Raw genomic sequence first — 27,540 nt, 5'->3', positions numbered from 1 at the left:
AAAAAAATCAGTTTTTATCTTCAAAGACGCTAACAGACTAACTTCTTTAAAGCTTCACGATGAACTTATTAGTGGGGGCCAGATTATGCAGAAATGCACAATAATACACGACTAATGATGACGAAAGATTGATATGCGGTTGATTATATTACAGTTTGTGTGTATGTTTATTAATGATTGTTTACTATAACTTTTTTGGATATTTATCTCTCTTCCTATATCATATTCTCTCTTACACACACACACTCTCTCTCCCTCTTTCTCTCTTTCATCCTTCTTTTTCTTTCTTCCTATCTCACCCATTCACTTATTCAAAAATAAGAAAAATTGAAATTTTCAAGAGATGAAACTCTCCCATCGTTCACTATGTTTTTTTTATATACTCTCCTGTTTTCAGAACATACAGCCTTTCTCACTCACTCTCTCTCTCTCTCTCTCTCTCTCTCTCTCTCTCTCTCTCTCTCTTTCTCTGCCATCATATCTACTTATAATATATATATTTATCTCTTTTCCTTTCCTCTTCCTCATTCACTTACTCTATCTTTCTTTGTTACTTTAAATCTGACTTTCTAACTCTTAATCTTTTTTGCCCTTTTTTTAATCTCTCTCACTTTCACTTCTTTTGTGTTTTTCTGTTTGTCTGTCTACAATCTATCTATCTTTTTTATGTCTTTCTGGCTTTTTTTTTACTCACTCTGCAATTTGACACACTCTTTCAAGGGTTCTTTTAACTATTTGAGTAGTCTAAATGAATTGACTGTACCACCAAATTAGAAAAACTAAGAATTATTTTTCATAATAACGTTAAACATATCTTGTTTTATTAACAGATGATGGCTTAATGAAATTCCTAAAACNTATATATATATATATATATATATATAATTTTTGGAAAGCATATGAGATAGATGGAGTATTCAGTAAATAAAATGTAGTAAATAAATTTTCATTATAAAAACGTTTTTATTATACCATGATATATTTTCTATTATAGATAACTTACATAAAAAACAAAATTGCTTCTTTGAATTCGTTTTTATAAATTTACGGTCACCTGTTTTCTATGATTTTACAAACAATACTTTTCAACTTTTTCTTTCGAGTAAATTGATATGAATGTAATTGTAAAAACAATTTTCGTCGGTAAATTCCAATGCTTCCATTTCACCCTTTGAGAAGACCGCCTTTTGTCTAATTAAGGGAGGTTCTACTGATCACCTATCACTATTGCCCTTTTAGGGATCTTGATTGCGGCTCTTCGGATTTAGCTGTGGGGGCCCACCGTTAATGTGATCATAGCCCTCGCCCCTACAATAAAACCTACGCACTTTGCAGACCTAGGCTTATGCTGCAATTCTTTTTTCTTAGACAGATACAACGCAAGAACGACAGAATAACCATGCGTGGTGACCGCAATGAAGAAGCATGGCATCCCTTGATAAATAGTCGACACCGAATTTAAGAATTGCTTTTATGGTAATGGTATTGACGGAAAGAGTATCGTATGCAAGGATCGCATAAATCAGAGGTCTGACTCGCCCGGGCCGAGGGGTAGATAAGGCCTCCGTAAAGGCGGGATAAGCAGTCTTCCAGACCTGCCTTATTCCTGTACGCCGGGCCTTACATATGGATAAAGACGAAGACATCTCCCTTTACTCCTTAACTTTCACGGAATCCCCTTCTACAACTATTGACCCTTAACCATGAAAGCATCTGATAGGCTGGCAATCATGCTCTTTAATGCATACTCAGTAAGAGAATGCACCCTTAAGCCTGTTATGGAAATCCTTATGACACTCCAAGCCGACTCGTTATTTCCAATAGGGCTGACATTCCAAATCTGTCGCAGCATTATCCACAAAAATAATTTTAAAAATCTAATCTTTTATCCCACTTTTCTTGCATTAGGTATTTAGGTCATATATTATATGTTTTACACCGAGGAAATTTCAATTGATTTTAGTATTTTATTGTACTTATTTTTTATGCTAAGGGTGTTTAATATAATATATAACTTCACCACTTTTCGTGGTCTGCTTGACCAATTAAAATCTTTCAATTAATTAAGGTTTTTAGTTGAGAAAAAAAAGTCACACTATGAAGTGTAATAAGTGTATGTACCATCGACCTGACCATTGTGGGCTGTCAGAGAACGTAAGAGTGCCCCTTGACCATACGTTTATTTTGTTCACTACAAACAGAAATCAAAAATTTATATTTATTTGGTTTCGTGGTCCGCTTGAACAAATAAATTCTTATCAATTAATTAAGGTTTTGGTTGAGATAAAAAAAGTTCGTGTCACAAGAAGGATTCGAACCCACGACCTTCGGCTAAATACGCCACTGCTCTAACCACTTGAGGTATCGAGACCTCGATCCACTCGGACACTAACTTCCCATCTTAAACCTTTTGAATTTTCCCTCCTTTTTGCCATTTTTCAAATGTCGGGTAATCTATTTGATTCTCGGCGACAAATGAAATGGCCACGGAGAGCATTAGTGAAGTGTACTTCATTTTAACTTATGAAATTCACTATTTTCGTGGTCCGCTTGACCAATTAATATCTTTCAAATAATTAAGGTTTTTAGTTGAGATAAAAAAGTCAGTGTCACGAGCGGGACTCGAACCCACGATCTTCGGCTAGATACGTAGCTGCTCTAACACTTGAGCTATCGTGACCTCGATTCATTCTGACACTAACTCCCCATCTCAACTTATAACCTTTCGAAACATTTCAACCAAAACCTTACATAAAAAGGTTAATTAATTGAAAGGTAATTTGGTCAATAAACCACTAAATATAATATTATTTTGCGACACACATTATGCTACAGCTATTTATTTATTGACCATTCAAAATGTTTTTCTGCCGACTATTTTGTTTATGGATTTAGATTTAGGACAGAGAATATAACATTAAAATAATTTAAAATTCCTTTTTGAAATATAAAATATAGGTCGAACCTAACAAATATATAATAACATATTACCAACCCGTCCCACTTTAAAATATATTTATACAGGATTTTTTCTAACATAAACTAGCACGTTTTCCCAATTTTTTAAACAAAATTTTTAATAAAATTCAGTGAAATTGCTTACTTGAATGTAAGTGATTTCGGCAGCAGGGTATTCAACTTGAGCTATTTTTTTGATAAAATGCTCATAAGGCAAAATAAACTTACCATGCTAATTGTTTCAATGATCTTAAGTTTCGATTTTTTAATTACTTACATTCAATTAAGCAATTTCATTTCATCATTTTTATTAAGTTAATTGTTTGTGTTAAAAGCTTATTATTATTATTATTATTATTATTATTATGTTTATTTATCGACATCAGAGGGAAAAGGAAAATGGGAATTTGCATTACTTATGAAATATCCTTAATTTTTTAATTATTTTCAAAAATATTATAGCCGCCAATTTTGAAGGAAGTCCTTCGTTGTGGTACTCATTCTTCTCAGAAAAAATCTATTTTTTAAATTATTTTAAGGAATTTAAAAATTTGGCTTTCCTATTTGAAATAAAAAAGTGAATTCGACGTCGGCGTTGGTGTTTTTGTTGAAAATAATAATAACTACAACAATAAATATTCGAAAGTACAATATATTTTGTAGCAATGGGATTTTATTCGTCTACTAATGATCAGAGATTCAAACTCGTTTATATGTGTGATCATGATAACATCCATATCAAAAATACAGCGTTCTTCAGAAGACTTTAAAGAAAAGTCAATAGTGTGAAGTTAACCAAAAGTTGATTAGAATACCGGGACGAGTACACGATTGGCTAGTGATTGTCCGACTAGGTTTTTCGAATTTATCCAATCTCGTAAATTGCAAAGGTCCAGACCGGACAATAGTCGACCAAATGTTTAATATCCAGAAAAAGGGGTGGACGAGCATTTTCAAGGAGGGGTTCGGTCTCAATCCCGGCGAGCGGAGTAAAAGGAAGCGGGATTCGTAGGATCCGGAGGTAAGGGGAGAAAGGGGATAGATGTTTATCAAGAGCTCCTCCGATGTCCCTGGCTAAATCCTACCACTTTCGTGCTCCTTACAGGGAGGAAATATAGCGAGACGAGCCTTGCCGCAGATCCGGGTTGACAAACCGAGGCTTCTGTCATATTTTGTGAAGTCGGCAAAGCTAAAGCCTTCCGCTTTCCTGACACATGTTGACACTTTTCTTTCTTATCAACACTTTTGGAGAAAACATTTCTTCGATTTAATTTAAATCATGCCTGAGTAGAAACAGCTTGTAACGGGATGGTTTCATCGGCCGAACGCCGATATCACCGTGATATGGCTTAAGTTTCGAGAGATACAGGGACTTATCGTAACAACAGACTTAGTCGCTCGCAAAATACCGCACTAATTGCCTATCTAAGTTTATACACAGGCCTCGAGGCACTAACGTTCACATGTGTGACATTGCCTTCCCTTTAATAACTCTTTAATGTCACTGACAGTAATTAAGGAAAGTTTAATTGTAATGAAACATTTTCTGACTATCTAAAAATTCTTGTAAGTGTATTACCTATCACCTATTATTGATCAATTTCATGACTCTCTATTTATTTGAATAAAACATCACTAATCAACAAAAACTGTCATCGTTTTGCTATTTAAATGTACAGTTATTCAGATATCGTGAGATGCGGTCTCACGATATCTGAATAACTATCGATCAACGGTCACTAATCTCTACACATTTAAATGTACCATTTCTATTAAATTCTTTTAAACTTGAACTCAATTATATATAATATAATACTATTTTACTTATATTTTAATCAATATTAATTAGTAATTATTAATTAATAATACCGCAACTACAAAATAGGAATCATAAAAATTTGTTGTTGTTATGTTTAACCCTTGCCGCTTCAAATAAACAAATAATAATTATTCTTTTGTTTGTACCGTATTGTAATAAACATTGTTGTCCTATAATTATTGGCTGTTTAAGTATCTTTTACTTATTAAATTCTTTATTGATCTACTTAAAATCTCAAATTATAATGTACGTGGTGGTCAGCTTGTCAATTTATTTTTTTTCCGTGAAAGTATATTAAATGTCGAGTAGAATGCCGTAAACATAAACGTATAAACATGGTTTTATCCCAATATTTTCAAAAGTTACGATGTTTGTAGTGTCGATTTACGAAAAACATGTTTCTGTACGTTAAACATGATTTTTTCTGTTCTAACTTAACTTTTTCCCAGCTTTTGAACCTATGTGTATATTTAGCATCGAATTTTGTAGATTAGTCCTCCTTTCTTCTTTATCAAACGTAAGAAGTTTGTTCTTTTAAAATGTGTTAACTTTTGCTCTGAAGAACAATTTGTTTTTTTACTAATCGTTTATTTCTGGGTATATTTGCTAACTATTAATTTACAAGCCCGATCAACTCTAGGGCCATGCATTTAATTCCCTATATCCATCCCAATTTCCAAATGATTATTGCTTATCGAAAATAAAAATAATCGAATGTTCGAATGAACCGTTGAAAAGCTCATCAAATGTTGAAGGTTTTACTAGGTTTGACAGTTATAAAAATGTAATGTAAAGCTGCCACGGTGTAAAGAAGTTGATTAGCATTTCGCAAATTTCATGATGATCTTCCGTAAGTAGACTGGCAATTTTTGGAGCAAAAGTGGACTAAACACGACAAGCTGACCACCCTGTATATTAGTATTATTTATGTATTAATGAGAATACAACTTACCTTTATCCGAAGAAAATACTAGAAAGAACTAGTTCTTATGAAAAAGGATAAAAATATCTGAATAAATATATCATTTTTATTGTAAAAGTAAATTTTTCAATAAATGAAGTCGTATAGTTTACGGCTCGCCAATTTGATTTAACATTCATTTTTTGTTTAATGTTAAGTTCTAAATAAAATTCAAAGCAATTATGGTTTACAAAATGATTTCTTCAGTAGATTGTACGATTAAAATAATATTTACATACCTCCGAACAAATAGCAGTGAGAAGACTTAATGTTAGTGATGTTATTGGTCAAAGGTAGAAATTACTTTTACCTTCTTCGTTAGCAACCATGTCACTATAAGTTTGTGTTCATAATCTAGATCTAGTAAGATCTATATATACCAGCAAAATGATTTTCTGATAGTATTGGTTGTATTTCGATTACAAGAAGGAAAGAGCTTTTCGGCGGTAAAAGATGGCGAAAAAAGCTGTGTTTAAGGGAGGTGTTTCTCGTTGGTAATATGTCGTAAAGTAGCCGGTTTCGCCCCGGAACCGCAAATAAAATTCAAGCTGACAACGACGGAAACAGAAAGACTAAAGTGATTTACAGAGGGTTGTAAATCTGAAGTAGTTTCAGGACTTGCCGAACGGGGAATGTTTTTGTTTTTGAAGTTTATTTTATTATTGTTTATATAAAATGCTTAGTAATATACATACTTTTTTGCTAGAATGTATTCATTAGTGTGAATATGTATTACAAGAGGTTCAAGAGAGTAGTCAATATTATGACATCGACTCTCAAGTAGACGTTTTAGTAGAGCTTTATAGTATACAGTATTTACACCTGCACCAAATACGTTTTACTTTATCATGAGCGTTTTTTTCATCTACAGGCATCCTGTCAAAACCGTGTTCCGTGTGGTGTCTAGTGACCGTTAGTTAATGTTTATTTGGAATTCGTGAGATGCGATTTGATGTAACACCAGAGCGCATCTGACGATCTCCAAATAATTTATTTCATATTAATTGGCTGACCTAAATATTTTACCTGTGTGAAAGGGTTGACTAAGAAATTTCCGTGCATAAATTATTGGATTCAGCAAAGAAGAAACATGATTTTATTCATTGTGTTTTTTAGATACCATCTATTAAATTTTTGATTTTAATGTAATTAACTAGCTTCCAAATGTCTTTCGTATCAGAATCTCTTTTTTCTGAATATCTCTTTCAAACAAGAAAAACCTTCCTTCTTTAACAGTTTACTTAATTGCTTATATTCACTTCGACCTTTAATGTACAGATTTCACCCGTTCCAGATCACACCTACTTTAAGAAGGACATTTAATAATGCTGAAACATTTCCCCTTGTATAAAAGCAATTACTATTAACCCGTTTTTGCTTTGGCTAATTCCTTTTATAAGTTTTCTTCACATATTATACCTTCAGAAATGTTCATTTATCGTTTGCGTTAAACTATTTACCTATTATTGAACAATTATAGGTATATTCTTCGAGTTTGCACTTACATTGAACAATTTATTATCAAAATAATTTGCATTCTAAAAGGAAATAATGTACGAGGAATGGAGAAAGTTTCTCTAGGCATCAATAGAAAAATGTTGTGATCAATAACTGACCATGTCCTAAAAATGTTCCAATACTTTTATCTTACACTCGAAAGAAATTAATGGTTTAAGATATGGCCCACTTTAATTGGCGACTAGAAAACACGGCCATTCACTTTTTTTTAGGATTCGTCTAATTCAAATATTATTTATAGAACCATTTAGTCGTTCAAATTTCTAGATTAAATTTCCACGTGGGTAATCCAGTGGATTTGAATTCTACTTGTGAAGAAAGAGAAGCTTAAATTCTGATTGCGGCTTAGGTGCAAGATTCGCCGGCATTAGGAGATCAGCCACGTCTTGGTTAAAGTTGCATTCAGGGGTAATAAGGATTTTGTTTCAAAACCTAACGAGGTGCAGATGCTTGCAGACTATTCCGGCCCAAATAAGCAAATCCATGTTTTTAACGTATATTCAATAAATTTCATTGATGGTCATAAATTACTTTCAGTAAATGTCGAATTAGAAAGGGATTAATTTGGACTTCTGATAAATGAAAATTAATTGTTTGTTCATTTATACTTAGTTATCCATTATTTTAGGTTTATTTATTTCCAGCTGCCTCTCCCTCACATTTTTTTCCATGTGGGATTTTTTACGAGAGTATTAGGTTAGATACCGTAGTTTCTTAAAATCCCATTTGTAAGTATGTCAGATTCTAACGCAGGGCCGCCGGATTTGAACCCGGGACCTTTACTGTACAGTGATTAGCGTCGTGTCAACTCCTAAACTTTGCGGTCACCGACACCCCACTTTTTAAAAACTTTTTTACTTACTATCTTGTATATAGTATTCTTTGGTGAATCTAACATTTAACCACCTCACACGTGGACTTATGGTCCTTCAATGATTCAAGTTAAATTTTCCCATTCATCTTATCACAAACAATACTTAATCTAATCTTAGTTAATCTAACTTTTGTGGGTCTCAGAATAGGAACACTAAGGAATTGCTGCAGTGAGCATAAGCCGTCTTATTCACTTCCTCACGAGCCCTAAATGATTTATTTATCACGACAATGTCTTATTGACATCACCTTGAGCTTTCGAATAACCCAAAATCTGGGAAAATTGGTCCTTTTTTGCGGCGCACCATATTAACTTTAACTTGTTCCGTTGTCAATTTCCCCCGTCCTCCCTCTTTTTCACGTCTGAATCGGAACGAAATGTGCATCGTTTTCATCGATGTTTCTTGTCCTTGCTGTTGTTTGTTGTACCTAGAGTTCTGGGATCTCTGTGGATGACTCCTTTCATCAGACTCACCGGCATTCTGGGTATTATTGTTTTTATGGTATAGCTGTGCTTCGGGAGATAAGCTAGCTACTCGTATATTCCTACCCGTTCCGTTGGGTTGCTAGTAACGAGTACTGGCACATTTCATTCTTCCTAGAACTTGCGACGCCTAGAATGGGATGTAGATGGTAGGTTATTGAACGATAAGAGTGAAGGTCTGAAAAGTAAATATTCATTAGAAAGTTAAGAAAAGTTAAATCTAATTTTTTTTGTTTACTTTCACATTTGAATTGAAGCTATTGTTATTATGGTTTTTGTGTGTATGAGTGTGTGTGTGTAAAACGTTTTGTACTTCTATGCAATAAATGTTATGATGTACAAGCAATACATATTAAAATAAAGATCAAGAAATCTCAACATAAATTTCAATAAACTCACTAATTTTGTGGTCCGCTTGACCAATGAATATATTACAATTAATTAAGGTTTTTAGATGAGATAAAAAGTCAATGGCATGAGCGGGATTCGAACCCACGATCTTTGGCTATATACGCCGCTGCTCTACCACTTGAGCTCTCGTGACCTCGACCCACTCGGACACTAACTTCCCATCTCAAACCCACCTTTTGAATTTTCCCACCTTTTTGCCATTTTTCAAATGTCGGGTAATCTATTTGATTCTCGGCGACAAATGAAATGGCCACGGAGAGCATTAGTGAAGTATACTTCATTTTAACATTTTTCAAATTCCATGTAATCGGATTTCATTTGTCGCCCGGAATACAATCCGATTACACAACATTTGAAAAATGCCAAAAAGGAGGGAAAACTCAATAAGTGGGGTTGAAATGGGAAGATGGTGTCCGAGTGGATCGAGGTCACGATAGCTCAAGTGGTAGAGCAGCGGCGTATCTAGCCGAAGATCATGGGCTCGAATCCCGCTCGTGCCATTGACTTTTTTTATCTCAACTAAAAGCCTTAATTAATTGTAATAAATTTCAATTTGTGTTGACATGAATTTTGTTAAATATGTAGTAATTTTATTGGTTGCTTTTCATTTTTAATTTTTTTTACACCAAATTCAAAAATAATAGTTTAAAACTGTGCACTTACTGCGGAAAAAGTTACAGTGCCGCTCACTACGTCTCTTTATTAAGAAAAATAAGTATTTATAATGTCGACAATGACTTAAAGTATTAAATTAAATTCGAATAGAAGTTATTACTAATTTAATTGAAATAGAAAGGAAGGAATGGAGGGAGAGAGAGAGAGAGAGAGAGAGAGAGAGAGAGAGAGAGAGAGAGAGAGAGTGAGAGAGTGTGAGAAGGAGTGAAAGAGAGAGGGAGTACAAAGATAAAAAATACAAATTTGTAAACCAAATATATTAGTACATAAAACATTGGTTCATTATATAAACTAATACAAATTGTGAGCGATACATTGCCCTATCGTTTAACAATTTGGAAAGATAAATTCTGTTGTCCAACTCATTTGTAACAAGAGATTAATTTTGCCGATATGTCGTTTTGAAAAATACGTAAACGACCCCAAGCTCCGTCAATTATTTCCCGCAAATCAATCGAGTCCGACGTCCCTGAGCGTTGTTCTAAATTTGTACTGTCGCTGAGGGCACGTGAGGTTAACGAGTCAATGAGTTGAACACGTTGAGTAAAAACAGAGGCTTGTGCAGATGAGCCTAACAGGTGTGCCTCCGAGTGATATCGATTGCAATGAACCCATGCTGCAGTACACCATCACTCACTTACACCCTTTCTTTCTCCACCCTCACTTGCAAGGACGGCTTTATGCGTCAAATGTAAAAGGGGCACTGTCCGAATTGTTTTACTACAAAAACCTATAACAAATAAAACAATTTTTATTTTTTTAGTTTATCGGGTTTATTAACTATGCTAACAGCGTATTCATTTTGTGCTGCAAAATGAATACAGTTTTTAATACGTCTTTATGTCTAGACTATGTATCTATCATGTGAATAAATAGAAAACTATTTAAATAATTTATAAATTAAATTTAATTAGAAGATAATTCAATATTTAACTATTTTTGTTGAAAAAACATTTGTAGGACTAGAATTAACTGCCTTGACAATAAGTTTACTTCTTCTTTAGAACTAGGCGGGAAGACTGAGTGGATCCCATAACTTCACATTAAGCCAGCCACGCCTGCTAATCATAAAAGAGGTGTTCCCCTAAATAAAACGTTCGGGCTTAGTTAAGGAAAACTAGGGAGCAAGAGGTTTTTGCAAGTAAGAGAGAAACGAGGAACAAAAGAACAATTGAAAGACCGATTCACCATTTCCGATTAACGATCGGTGACAATGGTTTTGTTAAAACCAGCGAGTATACCGAAAAATCCATTTTTGTGGTAATACCTATTAAAATAGGTCTTTATCGCCCAAATCAATTAATTGGAATAGATTCCTTCAAAATTGGTGATGACTTAATCAAACAGGTTCTTTTACTGATAATAATGGTCAATTAAAGGAAATAATAACTTTCAATCAGGCTTATCAAAATAAATTTAAACAGGTCTGTGGCACATATTGTAAACGACATTTTTTAATTTATGAAAAATAATTGTATTTCTTTCTAACCAGAATAACTTGTTTGCAATTATTAATTATGCAGTAAAACATAATTACATAACATAATATAATATGTATATAATATGTATATAATATAATATTATATAATATATTATTATATAATAATAATATAATATATAAACATATTATTATATAATAATAATATAATATATAAACATATTATTATATAATAAGATGCATTATATAATACTAATGCCTTAAATTAATACTAAATATATAGAATAAATTAAAGATATTACTAAACTAATGTAGAAATTGTTTGACATACAAAGTGATATTAGAGAACTCGAAAAAACGTTTCAAATTTTTTAAAATCTTTATCAGTTTATATTTGAAATAAAAAACATTTAGCATACGCAATCGTGAAACTTGATATTTATACTATCTTCTACTAAACTAGTTTCATTATTTTGTCCAAAGTGATAGATAACTATTTTTTTTCTCATCTTGGTGTAGTCTGGATGAAAAAAAAATTAAATTGTTATCTCCCAAGCGTTTGCCCTATTTTAGAAAGATATCTACAAATTGACATGTTAGTAGATGGTTTCACTTTAAAAAAAAGAACGTCTCAGTCCCGACATCGCAACGGACTGTAACGATTCCATATTCTTTTCTCACTCTTTTGGTCAAAAAATGAATTGCACTAATATTTTGGTACAGACAGTCTTGCCCTAAGCATCATTTGCTTCTGTCATTTCTGACATGAGGTAAAAGAACGAAATTTCAGAATTTTATGAAATAATTACTAACCTAAGACGTACTCTAATAGTTATAGCAAGTTTAAAAACAGCGAACAAACCGATATTCAAGAGAATAACATTTGTTCCAGTTTTGCTCAGGTTAAAACATCTGATAAAGAGGATATCGGAGACACAAATATTTGTTACAGGTATAAGAATAAAATGAATTCTGGGTATACTGAACTCAAAGATAAGAAGAAAATTTGAAGTTATCAAATATTATAGGATAGGATAAAATTTCATGTAGTGAATGTCCAACCAAATAAATTGGTCAAACAAAACAGTGTATAAAAATTAAATTTATAGTTATGTTTCTGATTGCGGTATCAGAACCAGAAATGGTACTGGACTCACAAAACAATCAATAACAAATATACATCAATTTCACTTTTTGCATGTTGAAAGAATGACAAAGATTCTCGATTACTCAGAGGAAGAATGAAAGGAAGGACCTACTTATGCTCAATTTACGAAGGTATTATTAAGTTTAAAAAGAGGCGGTTTTTGATGACGAAAGGAGAGCCTCCGGGATAAGGTTGCAGTAGTATATTGTTAGAGTTCTTGGCTGTGTTGGGACTGAGTTTACCTTTAAAAACGTTCATAGTCCCTGCCAATGTTGAGACAAAATCTATCTTAAAAGTTTACAGCCCTTGGCAATGATGGGACTGAGTCTTTCTTCACAGACATTTGAAACCATCTTTTAAAATCTTGATTATATAAATTTAGAGATATCATTAAAATTGTTTCGTCCTGACCTTAAAATAAGTGGAAAACTTGGTAGATAACAATTGAATTTGTTTTTTCATCCAGAAAACACAAATTATTCGTGTGTAAAAAAAAAGTGGTATACTATATGCAAATTACTATCTATATCATTTAACAATAAAACAATCTGCGAGGGGAAAAACTAGATTTCAAAATAGGAAGGCCTTTCAATTAAGTGAAACATCGAACAAATCCGTGTGTTAACCCAGAATGGCGTATTCTTATTCGGGGATGTTTTTATTCAATCCGATCCTTCGATGGCCAGTTATAAATGCGCAAATAATGTAGATGGAAAAATCTGTATTATTAGATTATACAATCTCCGTTCCTGTGCTTTTGAAGAATATGTATATAATATTTGTATTATACATATAAATGTATTTAATAATTTCATTTTTTTTTTCCCCCAATTAGTCTCATCGTCAGGGCTGTAGCTCTTTTCAATTCTCCACATAGAGCAAATTTCTTTAATGGGCGATTATCATATTGCTTATATTCTTATTGGTAATAGAATTTCTTATTGCGGAATTATATAAAGATAATTACGAGTTAACGCGAGTTGACCGTGCGTAATAGCAAACGGACGTTTATTTGGATTGATTGAGGTAGGCGGCGTTGAGTGGACGGATAGTAATAAGTTTTGAGGAGAGAGAAGATAGTCAGCAGCAACGGCAATGTGCGGCCAACAATTCAATTAGAGAGTTTGGTAATAGATCCTAGGGTGCTGAGTCAGCCCTTAGTTCACCCGAAAAGTAAATCAGCAATGACGGCCTCTTTATAGCTGTTTTTCATCAAATGCGAATTCGAGGAACAACGATTTGTAAGCGTGTTGCCAGTCCGATTCGGAGAACTGGCTTACATTAGTGTTACATTTAATTGACATTACCGATTAGAAAATCAATCTGTAGGAATATTTTTTGGGACCTTTTACAAGCTAAGTAATGATACAACTTTTGTTGACATTCAAGATATTAGACGTCGGCTGGGCCAATATTATGTGGTAGTCCAAAGGAGCGACTAGATTTCTGGGTTTTATCTCGGATTATTGCAAAATGTTGTGTTAATTGTTTTATTTGGTTTTGTTGTGTTGTAGGAAACAGTAAGAATGTAATTTCTATCGAATCATTTCATAAAAATTTCAACAAACTACCATGAATTTTGGCCATTTGGCAATTCTTTAAAAAAAAATCCCTTATTTAGATATTAATAAAACCATAAACGATACCTAAGATAGAGAAATAATCTAAGTATAGGATAAAAATCAATCTTCTCAAACTTCTACGCAATCTGCGAACAAAACGTCTCGTTGCCCGTATTTTATGATGTGAGTTTTTTCACTATTGTCAATTGACCATGAAATCAAAATAACAGTTTTATAAAGGTTTTTACGCTTGAACTTAAAAGGTGTTAAGTGAGTTTGTGATACTTGAGGGATGATTCTGTACTTGTTCACCATTAGAGTAGTACGTGTTTATTAATTAGTGTAGGAAAATTCAAATCCGTCTGCAGCTTCACAATACTTGTTCAGAGGCCACCCTTGAGAACTGACCGTATACATCTACCCACCAAGAAAGCACTGCAAACCCTTTTAATGAACATTTTATAAATTTAGTATAAAATTCAATCAAATAATAATAATAAACCCTAAATTTTAATCAGATATTTTTTGGATTGTAAATTTTTTTTATAATTTTTTTCGTTACTCAGGTAACTGGAATATTTTTGTACAAATCGTTAAGTATTTAAATATATTTAAAAAAAATCCTTTATTCAAAATGGTATATCAGATTCAGCACTTATTTCCATTAAACCAAAAATATCACGGTACCTTTAAAATATGTATTTTTAATCTTACTTTGTCAACTGTTTTTTTTCTACTAACAATGACTTTAAAAAAATCAAAAATGATCCCATTATTATAAAGGGGACACAATTTTTTTTAAAATAACCATAGACAAATTTTTAACATTAACATTAGAGAAAAAAATTGAAAAATTAATTAAACAACAGTTAATATCTTTTATATCACAAAATACCTTCTAATCAAACAAGCAATATGGATTTTAATCTGGTCTTTCAACGTTCCATGCGCGATCTGATGTCAATAAAATAATACCAAAAAATTAGATTAAAAAAAGAAAATTAGTTGGTCTATTTTTATGTTCTATTAAGACTTTACATTGTTTTAATTGAGGTTTTTAAGTTGAGATAAAAAAGCCAGTGTCACGAGCGGGATTCGAACCCACGACCTTCGGCTTGATACGCCGCTACTCTACCACTTGAGCTATCGTGACCTCGACCCGCTCGGACACTAACTTCCCATCTCAAACCCACCTTTTGAATTTTCCCTCCTTTTTGCCATTTTTTTAATGTCGTGTAATCGGATTGGATTCTCGGCGACAAATGAAATGGCCACGAAGAGCTTTAGTAAAGTGTACTTCATTTTAATAAATTACATTCACTATTTTTCGTGGTCTGCTTGACCAATTAATAACATTCAATTAATTAAAGTTTTTAAGTTGGGAGAGAGAAAAAAAAGGAGGGAAAATTCAAACGGTGGGGTTGAGATGGGAAGTTAGTGCCCGAAGGGATCAAAGTCACGATAGCTCAAGTGGTAGAGTAGCGTCGTATCAAGCCGAAGGTCGCGGGTTCGAATCCCGCTCGTGACACCGATTTTTTTACCTCAACTTAAAAACCTTAATTAATTGGATGTTATTAATTGGTCAAGCGGGCCACGAAAAATAGTGAATGGAATTTTCATTTTGTAGATCCAAACTTCTTATTGGAAAAATTGGAGCACTTTGGCATACGAGGACTACCTTTAGATCTTTCCAAATCTTACCTTAAAAAGCGAAAACATTTGTAAAAATAAATGATATTTACAGTAATAATGTAACATGAAAAATTGTTGTCTTACAAAGTACGGCCTATTCTATTGCCTATTCTAGGACCTCTTCTATTCTTACTGTGTATTAATAGTTTATTTAAATTCATCTAAATTCCGCAAGTTATTATTTTGCAGATGATACCGCTTTTGTGTTTGATAATACATCTCTTGAAATTTTATATAATAATATTTAAAAAATACTATGACTAATAAAAACTGGTTTAAATGAAATTATTTTCAATTAATATTTATCAAATATTGTTAATACATCTTTCCATTATTAATAATAGAATTTATAAATTACAACCTATTGGTAGTAACTAAAGAAACTAAAATCCCCTCGTAAATGATTAAATTTTGAAACTCGTATTTGCAGCTCACAATAAAATTAAAAACTGAGTTTTAAATTCAATATTTGAAAAGACACTTGATAACGTAGTATAACCTTATGACAAGCTTTTTGACATATTGTTTCTACTAATATAACTATTTTAACCCCCTTCATGGGGAGGTCCGAAATGCCTGAGTGTTTCATTTTAACCGAGGGTGCCCTCAAATTTAAGCTAACCTAACCCCTTCAAGCATCTCTAAATTTTTTACTAAAATTATTCATATTCCTCAGTATTAAAAGTTTTTATTATGTTACAACTTTTTGTGTTTATATATTATTGTAAAACTATAAGAATGGAGAAGAAATCCATTAATTACATTCTTAACCCCCGAGGAATATCGAGTACTCTCGGGGAGTGAAAGTGACCAGATCTGTATGTTTCTATCTAGTGTTGTGTTTGTGTTAATTTATTGTAATGAATGTAATTTATTAGCGTGAATGGAAGGGATTGCTTATAACCCCGCCCCGAGGAATATCAAGTACTCTGGGGTGAGTGTATGACGTCTGGAGAGTAAAAGTAATTTATTAGCGTGAAAGGAATGGGTTGCTTATACCCCCGCCCCGAGAAATATCGAGTACTCTGGGGGAGTGAATGCGACCAGACATCTATGTTTGTAGTGATTGATTGATGTATTGTATGTTTTGTTTTTATTCTGTATTTGACAACCTGAGGTACAAACGAGAGACTAGCATTCTAGAATATCAACGTAGTTTATATCTGAGTATAGTATATAGTGAGAACTATGATCTGCTGCCATGTAGTCCTTTTAGTAGTTTATTTGATGAGGGTTCGGTGTAAATTGTTTACCAATGTTAATTCCTAAATATCGGACGTCTTTGGTTCCGGGAGGAGAAAGACAGATGTAGTAGATTGAAGAAGAGATGATACTATAAAAGATTATAGTTATTTGCTAGGATTTGGTTATGTCTATGAGTCTGATCCAAACAGGAGAGGTGGTTTTGCGGGTTTTCAAAAGACCAACAATGCGTCTGCTAAAAGGATGGCGGTACCGCCTCATATATGAAAAGTACTGTATCGGGATTGAATGGAATTCTGAAATATATACTGAATAGACAATGGGACCACGGATGATGGTCCTGCTTACGCTCAAGGGTGGGGACAATGATGTCTACTACCCTCTATCTAGAGTGATGTCACCTGAAACCGACTTGATGAGACAAGAATGACATTTGAATTCTAAGAAATTATTTGTTTATTTGGATAAGATAGAAGTCGTTATGTTTGTTTTTCTTTCTATGAAATTTTTAAAACTTACATTTACAGTAAGAAAAAAACGGTATAGTACGTCCTGACAAAGAGAGGGTCTAATGTTGTTGGGCACGTTGGATGTCGCGAGGTCAAAAACTTTACATTACTTATATCATATGAAGGGTCCAGGAGATAAATGATGAGGGGTGTAATGATATAAATTTTACAAGATATATAAAGGAAGCTGGACACTTAGGTAACAATAATTTTTATATTATGGAATCGTATCGTTCTTCTCGTTTTAAGTAGGTATCTTAAAACTACATCCATCGAGCAAACAGATGGAGGATAAATATCAATGTCAGAACAACATGGACCCTCCTCTGGACGCATCACAGTGTTCGGAATTAATAACGATGGTTTACGTCGGAATTCAAACCCCGAACCGCAAAAGTGACAAAAACAAGTCGGACAACCTTACCACTAGTAATATGCATAAGTAGGTGCAAGATTTTAAAACTAATAATAAGATAAAAACGTACAAATTATCATAAATATATTTGTTATTCAAATAACTAAAATTTGAAATTAAATTATGGAAAAATAATTAAAGTGTCATAACATCGTCATATTGTTGATACAGTACGATGTAAATATCTAGATGTAACTTTTTAAAATAATATATTTTGTTTAATTCTTTCAGAAATGTTTGTTAATATCTCAGAGGAATTGTAATGAAAGAGGAAAATAGGCCGAATTTTCACGCCCAGCTACCAGTTTAAATTATTCTCTTCGATCAACGGTGAAAATCAATTGCATCTGTCCGACGATGTATGTTTTATGAGAAAATTAACAAAAAGTGGCTTGCAAAAGAGGTTCCTTTCCCTTTTATCAGGAGTTTTGTAAAAGCATTAGAGAAGCAAATGGCTGCAATAACAACTCCGCTAACATAAACCACCGACTCACTTCCATATCTACACAATAGGCATCTGAATTCATAACGCACGGCTCCATATTGCACCCTCGTACGCCCCACGGGTTCCGCAGAGTGGATGTCAATATTCCACTCCATCGGTCCTATATCAGCCTACTCGTAAAAATCCAACGACTTCTCCAAAGGTAAACACTCGAGGCAAACAGTTAACCCTTTACGGAATACATCTTATTTTAGTACACCTTCACCAAGTTTTTACAAAAAGATAAGAAATATGCTTTGACTGTCAAGTTTCTTTTGGTTATTTCTCTTTTGTTTAATAAAATATATTATCAACGCTTTCTTCTCAGCACAAACATTGATTAATCAAAAGAACCCAAAATATTTTGATTAATTATGCAATATGCACGCATATTATCCATATTCTCTGAACTCAGATGGTTGTCGTTCGTACTCTATGTTGACGAATACTCTCGTCCAGCCTTTGGTTTTGCACTTGTCTCTAATTGTTTATGATTTGACATAATATTTAAAGTTCTGCCACGTAAGTATGATCTGAAAAAATTTGTAACCCAAACGGCACCGGCAGTTTTTATTTTCGCTTGCCGAAGACTCATATAAAGAAACAAACAAAACATTTATTTATGAAATCGCATTAAAAATACGTTATACAAAATAGTTAAGAGTCATTATTGGTCGAGGGTCTAACACGATCTTTTCTGAAGAAGACAGAAAGGAAAGGACAAAAATAGGTTTGGTTCTTAAAATAAGATTTTTAAAATGACAAAGTTTCTTACCTAATTAAAAAAATCATTGAGTAAAGATGAAAAACCCGAAAATTCAATAAACTTTTTGTCCCCCGCAATACCGAGTATTTGCAACGTTGGCTCGAATCACGTAATACATATGCATTCCTTTCCATTTTCAACAACAGCCTTTTCCAACTCTTAAGTGTTAGGACCTGGGTTTCGTTGTCTTCTTAAGTTGGCCCCAAATGTTTGGGTTCATATCTGGACTTCGAGCTGGCCACACCAAGCACTCAATTCCAACCTCATTCAGGTAGTCATCCACAATACGTCCTCTATTGAGCCAGGCTTTATTCTGCATTAGCAAGAATCTCTCACTGATGTGGGGGGGGGGGCAAATGGTTCTACATGTACTTTGATTAAGCCCTGTAAATACCGATGTGAAATTAGAGATCTTCCTCGCACAACAACCACTTCGTGGTGGCGTCAATGGAAATGCAAAAAGAACTAAACAAAGCATTATTTACTGTTTATTTTGACTACAATTACCTGTAACTATTGTAGAAAGATAATGGGTTTAATTTGAAACGAAATAAATTGAGTGGAGCGTTTAATTTGTTCATTAATACATATATGAACAACTATAGTTTGATTTGTCTCACATTAAGTGACCCGGGAAGCTGATGAGTATTGAGATATACTTCAACTAACAAATATTTAATAAAATGAGGCAGGTGTGTTTTGCTCTGTTCATTCAAGTTAGAACGAGAAAATTTATGACATAGGTCTGTTAGAATCGGCTATTTAACATTACTCGCTCTAAGAAGTTGAACATGTGCTTTTATGCCGAATCGAATAGCAGGGTATTCAGACTTTTAGATATATAGACATTTTCGGCATGAATTGAACAGCTGGTTGTTTGTTGTTATGTAATTTTATTTGCAATTACATTTTACTTAAATTCTAACACTACATTTCTTTTATTAATTTCTGACCTCATAGTTCGTAGTGAAGGCATAGGATCTTCAATAACTAAAGTATGTATTTTCGTTCCGGGTTCACGAACCATTTATTCCCTCTCCTTCCTACTTAGACAGTTGACTTTGCTTAAGTAGAGTTGCAATTTATGTGATTTAATTTGTCTAACTGGAAAGCAAACAATGTACAAATCAAAGACTTGATTATTCCAATTTTTTGAGTGACTTTTGGAATTTTGGAAAAAGATACTCTTCCTTTACAACTGGAAATAAAAACTTTACCAACAGTAACAAATCTTCAAGAACTGTTGTCTTTGACAACTTCGGTTCTACTAACATCCACATGCAGCATTACGGTGAAGAACTAACATGTTACATCGAAATCGGAAATCGGGATTCACTATCTTACGGATAATTTCTTCTCGGCTCAACAAGCGTTAACTTCTAATCTAAATCACATTATACTGTTAAGAAGAGTACTTCATCCAAAGTTTATAGTAAAGAACTTTCTTAAAAATGCTTTTAATAATCATTTGGAATCCTGGTAAACTAGCATATTATCTTACCTCCTGGACAGCGAACAGTGACTAGAAATTGTTATCTTGAAAAATACTAAAAGCCGTTTTATCGCCATAACGCCCCACGTTTTCTCTGACACGAATGCCGAATATGTAATTTCGAAGAAAGCATATTCATGAACACACAAATAATGGCTGTATTAACAAAGCCACATTTCAAATCAGCAAAAGCTGATTTTGTGTAGAAAAAAATTGTTAACAAAAGATTAATTTTTATTGCGTTTTATTTTATATTTTCCATTCTTTACAAATTAAGGTTTACTGTTATTGGTAATAATTTGCAAAATATTATATTCACAACAAATGGTAAGAAGATTGTTATTTTCGAACGTTATGTACAATATTTGAGCCAGGAATAAAAATAATTTCGCGTAGAAAATATTGTCTTCTTTCTATTATAAATAACAAAAAATAATTGAAAAAGCCCACAGTGATCAGATAATTCGTTTTAGTTTGGATTTGAAATGTGAAAGATGAGTAATGTACCTTGGAGGGGGAACCGACGATCACAAAAGCCGTAATTAAACCGAAAATTTCGTAAGCCCGACCAGAATATTACGAGCAGAAAGGGAAATATGTTGACATAGAACTTTAAGGTTGAAAGGCGGGCATTCCATTCGATCCAGGCCGGATAAGAGGAGGTGAACATTAGCCGGCGGCATACCTGGGGATGCCCATCTTCATCAGCAGCGACATTGCTCCACAACGCAGCTCATCAGCAGTTAGTCGTATTGTAAGAAGGACGGCCTTCATTAACTCGAATTCAACGCAAATGACTTATTACTCTGTTTGTCGGTCCGGTAGTAGGAACTCTAATTCTTTTTTATACATTGTGTATAGAATTTAAAATAAATCTCGGTCAATAGTTTATGTAGTTGTTTATATAAATTAGAGGTAAACATTATTTTTTTAATAAATTTAAAGATATATACAATTTATGACAAATCTCAAATCTTAAATACTTTCAATGATTGAAACTTGTCTCTAACTGACCAATTTGTACTATTATTAAACTGTTGTTAGTTACATTAATATATATAGATTGGTAGTAAAGAAAATATAATCTATATTTTTTTGTGAAGGCAACAAAATCCTCCTTTGAGCATTGTTTTTTACGTTATACTCAAATGGGATTTCTAAAAAAAAATTTTTACCCCCAGCGGCTGGACATTTAATTAACGCAATATTACGCACGCATGAAAGCAATATTTTATTATGTTTCGGTCTTTTACTTCATACAGAGAAAGCATTCCATTATTCGTCAAATATCATCTCTTTGATAGCTTACAAAATTGGGTCAGAATATCACACTGGCAACACTTCTAGCAAAGCACCTCCACATTACGCAACGTTCACATCACGAACTATATACTCAGGAGTGTCACAAACGTGGGTGTGGGGCCAATTCCATTATTAGGTACATATATGACAACGATTTCCCAGTTCAGGTTAGCATAACACCTGTGCGAACCGCATATACAATAGGTATTATATCTAGTATTGTAAATATTTAGGCTTATCATATTTAACCAAATAAAATTAATTAATGCATCTAAAAGCCCAATCCGTAGTACACACGTTCAAAACTATATTAATACACACTAGCGAGTTAGAGCGTAAAATCATGACTCTGTAAGCCTTTTGCAACATAAAGCGTTAGAGTTTATTCAGGAATACCCAAAGAAATGTGCCTTACAAATATTTGATATAAATTTAATAATGAATTATGAATAAGTAGCGGAACATAATATAAATAAATACTCAGATGCCCATAGAATATTATACTCTAATGAGTTGTTTTTATAGTTTTTGGTATATATATTTTTGGTATTTTTGGTGCCTAGAGTCCTTGAGACTGACTTGAGATCTTGTTTGCCAAATATTTTTAGATCATTACTTTCTAGTTCTTTCAAATTTAGAATTAAAAAATTATTTATTTACAAATCATGATATTTAATTATTACTATATTCAGTTAATCACAACATTTAGCCACAAGGCTAGGTTGAAAGAGCCGTTTTCGATTTGTTCTATTTAACTTCAATTCATCTATGCATCAATCAAATTTGATTGCTTTGGTTTACTAAATAACCGCTTCCTACCTATTTACTGATCCTCTATTTCCTTATTTCTTAATCACCATGTACTTATAAAGTCACACATGCATTACTTGTTGCTTATTTATTTTTGTTATTTTTTTAATTAGTAAAAATTTAGTAAAGAACGTGAATGAATTGACAAGCGTTTTCTCTCCTTTGCCTGAGTTCTTCAACTGAAGTTGCTGTGTTATGACGGGCGTCGTCGCTGTTTTTTAAATGGCCCCACAGAAAATAGTCAAGTGGAGTTAAATCGAGTGACCAAGGAGGCAAACAGATCATGCCACGAGGTTCACCTATCACGAAACTGACGATTCAAATAACGAATCACCAGCAAAGAATTGTGTGCGGGGCATCGATCAAGCTGGAGATTCTTTGTCGTTGTTGTAGAGGAACATCAGATAATAATGCTGGTAATATCTACCTCAAAAAGTTGAGGAACTGCCAATCATTTAATGATTTTCGTATAAATAAGTCCCAATTAATTTATTTCCGAGAAGTCCACACCAAACGTTGATACTGTGAGCTACCTGACGATGACAAGAGTACGAAATTCTCGGCTTTTCCTCTACCCACGTTCGAAAATTCCAATGGTTTAGTATACAATTAGAGGTGAACTTGGCTATGGAATCAGTCTATAGGATGTATGGAAGAATTTTTCTCCCAAATCGACATTTGTGCAAGGAATATTAGACGCCTGACATAATCATAGTCCCGAAGTCCCTAGACAAGATACGGCTTAAAATTGTAAGTCCGGAGTATGTCTCCAATTTTACTTCTCGAAAAACCTAAAACCCTTCCAACATTTCGGAGAAAGGAATTCGGATTTTCCCGAATATACAATACATATATTCAGCTCCTCCTCCAAATGTCGCTGCCGGTTTCTTGGTGATGGAACTGCTATTAACCTCCCTCCGTACAGTGTACTTCAGTTTTTCTCCAAAAACAGGTAAAAATTTGAAACTAGACTAAAAAAAATTAAACACATATTTTTTATAGAGAAATTCAGTCGTACCATGTAAAAAGAACACCGTGAACATCTCGTGAATTAGGGTTTGGTCAAAAACGTATCTAAACGATCAAAGTGTAATTTATTTTAGAAACCTCCTTTGCAAACATCTTAACAATCCACGTATGTAAAAAATGGAATTTTTTATTATTTATTTTTTTGTTCAAAACAAGCGATGATAGGACAGTAATATTTAAGAAAAAAGAAGAATGTCCCTACCAAAAGGGGGAATCCGTTGTGGCAGTGTTTGTGTAATGCCCCGCAAGGGAAAACATTAATTTTGTTCTAGTATTCGCTCATGCGAAATTTTTATGCCCTGAAATGTATTTTTATTATTTATTTCGTAGAGTTACTAAAGTTAGTTGCTATTTAACTCGTGTAAAATAAAATGTAAATTAAATTATATGTGTATAGGAGTGTCGAATTAATTAACATTATTCTCTGTAGACCCAGAACATGAAATATATTGCCGAAAGTTCGGTGTTGGTACAAAAGCATTATTTTTTTCTGACCACAACCCTAATACGTATTTATCTATCACTCGTACATGCACACGCACGCACGAATACTTATCTCTTACATGATGACCTGAAGATTTATCGGTCGTAAATATGCTGGAAGTGTAGCATTCCGTTAGCAGTCGATACAAAATCCAATGATAAGTTAAAAAAATATAACACTTTAAAGACATTTCTATTATGATCTCATTGGGAAGAGAGGAACAAAGCAATGTTGTTTGAATCTTAATGACCCTTTTGTTAATAAGGCAAAAAATGGTTCTAACCTACAAGAATAAAGGCAGAACCCGAGACACAATCTTAGTTATTGTTAATTAAAAACTGAGATCAAGACTTTCAGTTGGCCGGAGAGTTAAAAAAAATAATTACTTTTGAAAATAGGGGTATGAAGATGAAATAAAACTGTCACGCAGATTATGCCGTAAGATGTCGATTATCTAGAAATCTAAAGAAAATTACATTCACGGCACGGCGCTGCGACTCGTTGATAATCTATGATATACTAACAGCCTTTAAGAAACTTTTAGCACTATTGTAATGTCTTCTGGTAAATAATAAACAACGATGTTTTTTTCTAGAATGAAAAGCAATAAATTACAATTACAATGAAGCTAGGGTTGTGAATGAGAATAGCTTTAATTTCTTTAAATCTTCTTTTGGTTTGGAAGACAATTTAATCCGCCGCACTCTTCTTGTAAACTCTACAAATTGCGCATTCAAAATTCTAGGTATCATTACTTTCAAGGAAAAGAATGAAAACACTTTCTTTATCGATTAAGTAGCCCCACGCAGGAAGTAAGAGGACTCGAAGATTCAAGTTGTGTGCTTAACTTTCCCTCAGGGCTTTTTTCAAGAGTTGGAAACGCGTTAAAAATACAAAAGGGCGACTAGAAGGGCAACAAAAGAATATCGAATTGGATACTCGGACGTCGCGACAATGGGGTGTGTGACAAGTTTTTCTAGTTTGTTTTCCTGACGAGCGAGAGACGTGAGTCCTTCTGTTCCTCTTCAAACTTACGCCACTCCCTCTGTTATATGACACATCCTCCAAATTATTTCGGTTTTTTTGCCCACTTAAAACATTGACTTACATTAAAACAATTTGTTGTTGACAATATACTAAAGGAAATACGAATTCACCATCAAAAGAGTAGAGTGTAAACAATTAAACACAGTTGTAAAAATATATAATGCAATAAAAGATAAATAAATAATTTTATATTTACCTTTTTCCTTTCTTACGGCACAATACCAATTTCGAATACCTTGTTTTTATTTACTGTATGAGGGCGTCGGTGGCAGTAACGGTGTAGGCCTTGAAAAGGCGCTCATCACTGAAAGGTAAAAGTCCCGGGTTCGAATCCAGTGGCCTTGCATTCAAACACAACGTACTTACAAATCTTTTTTTTTTTTTTTTAAATCGGTACCCCAATAACACCTTAGTTGAAATATCATCTTAAAAAATAATTGCCATATGTTTACCTAGTTATGGAAAGTCAAAAGATAATTATGCTATTTATTTGAAGCCTAAGGTAAGTTTGGACTTTTCGTTCTTAGGAGATATTTTGTCAAGGGTATTTTAACTACGAGGAACTACGATCCCGGGACCTTTATCTCACAGTGATGAGCGCAGTGTCAACGCCTAAACCGTTGCTGCCACCGACGCCCCTTTTGATATAATCTTCTAATAATTCTTTATAGTTTATCTTTGTAAAAATATAACAAATCGTAGGTATATTTTCATGACAATTAAAAGTTGAGGTTACTCGAAATCGAATACACGTTGTAAATCCTCAAGGAGCTCCGTTTGTTAAGTGATAATGTGTGAGCTTGTAGATTAGCAAGTTCTAGTTAAATGAATTTACACACTTCTATTTCCATAAACGTTTTAACATAAATACGAAAGTAAAGCAATCGATTCTCCAGCCTCGTGAAGCCTTTTGCCCAAGTGATTTTCTAAAATATCCGAAAATACGCAATCTATACAAACAAAGTAAATAACTAGAAATTTCATTTAAATGTAAATGGAATTTATTACGAACACTAAGAATCAAGGTATGGGGAGGTATGGCCTTAATGTTGTTCTTGTTGTTGATCTGTGTGGTGTTGGTGTGTCGCTATCATAATCAATGTGGCACCGAAAAAAAAAAGGGGGAGGGATACTATATACACGTAAATACTCCTATATACAATATAACAATAAACAATATACAATATAAAAATATGTATAACAATGCACATATATACAATATAAAATATACACAACGTAAAAATACAAGCATGAAATATACAGAAATACATACACAAAATATACATTACATATTTACACAATAATATCAATAATATATACACATAATACATTTATATATATAACATACACACATACGGGAAAAGAAAAAAAAAACTTACGACTTATTTTAATGTCATCATCAGTCATCACATCTTAAATATGTTTACAGATCAGCATATTTAAGTTTTTCACGGGCGATCTAATTCGTTGAAGCCCGACTCAGTCCTAAAATTGCAAAGGTCTGTAACATTATGAAATACAGTTACAATCCTTGGGAAGCTTAAGACTGAGTTGGTGTTAGATTTAAATCTCTCAATCATCCGCAGATCTTTGGATGCAGACGAACAAATGAACAAAAGTAAAACGAAGAAAAAACCAGGAAGGCAAAAAAATCAGACATAGATACAGTATGGAGCTGATTATACACAGTCTGAGTGTTGGGCGGGAGGAGCTTCTGCTTAAGGTACAGACTACTGAGCATTAGTTAAGGATAGGGTGTGGGGAACTCATGGCTATATTTTTAGATGAAATCAATTTGTAATTAAATAAAATTTTATTATAAAAAAGGGAAAACTTTAATTATAAAGGAAAAAGAAACGGTTATGCTCGGGGTCCTTTTTGATTTGGAATAGGTCTCACGAACGAGTCTCAGTTTACTCTAAAATATGAAGACCTAATCTTACAGACATTTTAATCCTTCTATCAGGCAGATAGATTATTTAGAGTTTGGGTTGGATTCTCTTTCTATTCTTTGCGTTCGATGCAGGAGTTTTACAGGGTAGCGTTTTGGGTCTGTGGTTATATACCGTATTCACTGTCGATATCCCATCTCAGTTTGACGATACAGTTCTCACATTTGCTTATGACACTGCAATATTTTCATCAATTTCCGATTTTGTCAGAGGACACTGTATCCAACAGCCTTACTTTGTCGAGCAGAGGTGTACTTTTAATGCTTCCAGCTCATTACTTTCCGCCCAGTTCATTATAATTTTTAATCATTTTCCCATTGAAAACAACGTTCGTTAGCTTGGTCGGTATTTTAAGCAAGCGAATATCCTTGAACCTTCACACAGCTCGAAAGGAATTCCTGTTTATTTTATTCCATTTTCACTATATATATATATATATATATATATATTTGCACTGCGCCCATCGTCGAACTTCTCCGCTGAGCTGGCGCCAATACGTGAGTTGGTTG

General features: G+C 33.3%; 1 protein-coding gene across 2 annotated transcripts in view; it reads left to right on the top strand.

Annotated features, from left to right (window-relative positions):
• The window catches only part of LOC106672528 (kinesin-like protein CG14535), a 347,817-nt gene that overhangs the window by 112,948 nt on the left and 207,329 nt on the right, over positions 1 to 27,540 (top strand). The window lies entirely within an intron of this gene.

The sequence above is a fragment of the Cimex lectularius genome, unplaced genomic scaffold, assembly GCF_000648675.2.
Source record: "Cimex lectularius strain Harlan isolate CLEC.00 unplaced genomic scaffold, Clec_2.1 scaffold130, whole genome shotgun sequence".
NCBI lineage: Eukaryota > Metazoa > Arthropoda > Insecta > Hemiptera > Cimicidae > Cimex > Cimex lectularius.
Note: the sequence above shows the minus strand (reverse complement) of the source record. Positions and strands in the feature narration are given on the sequence as shown.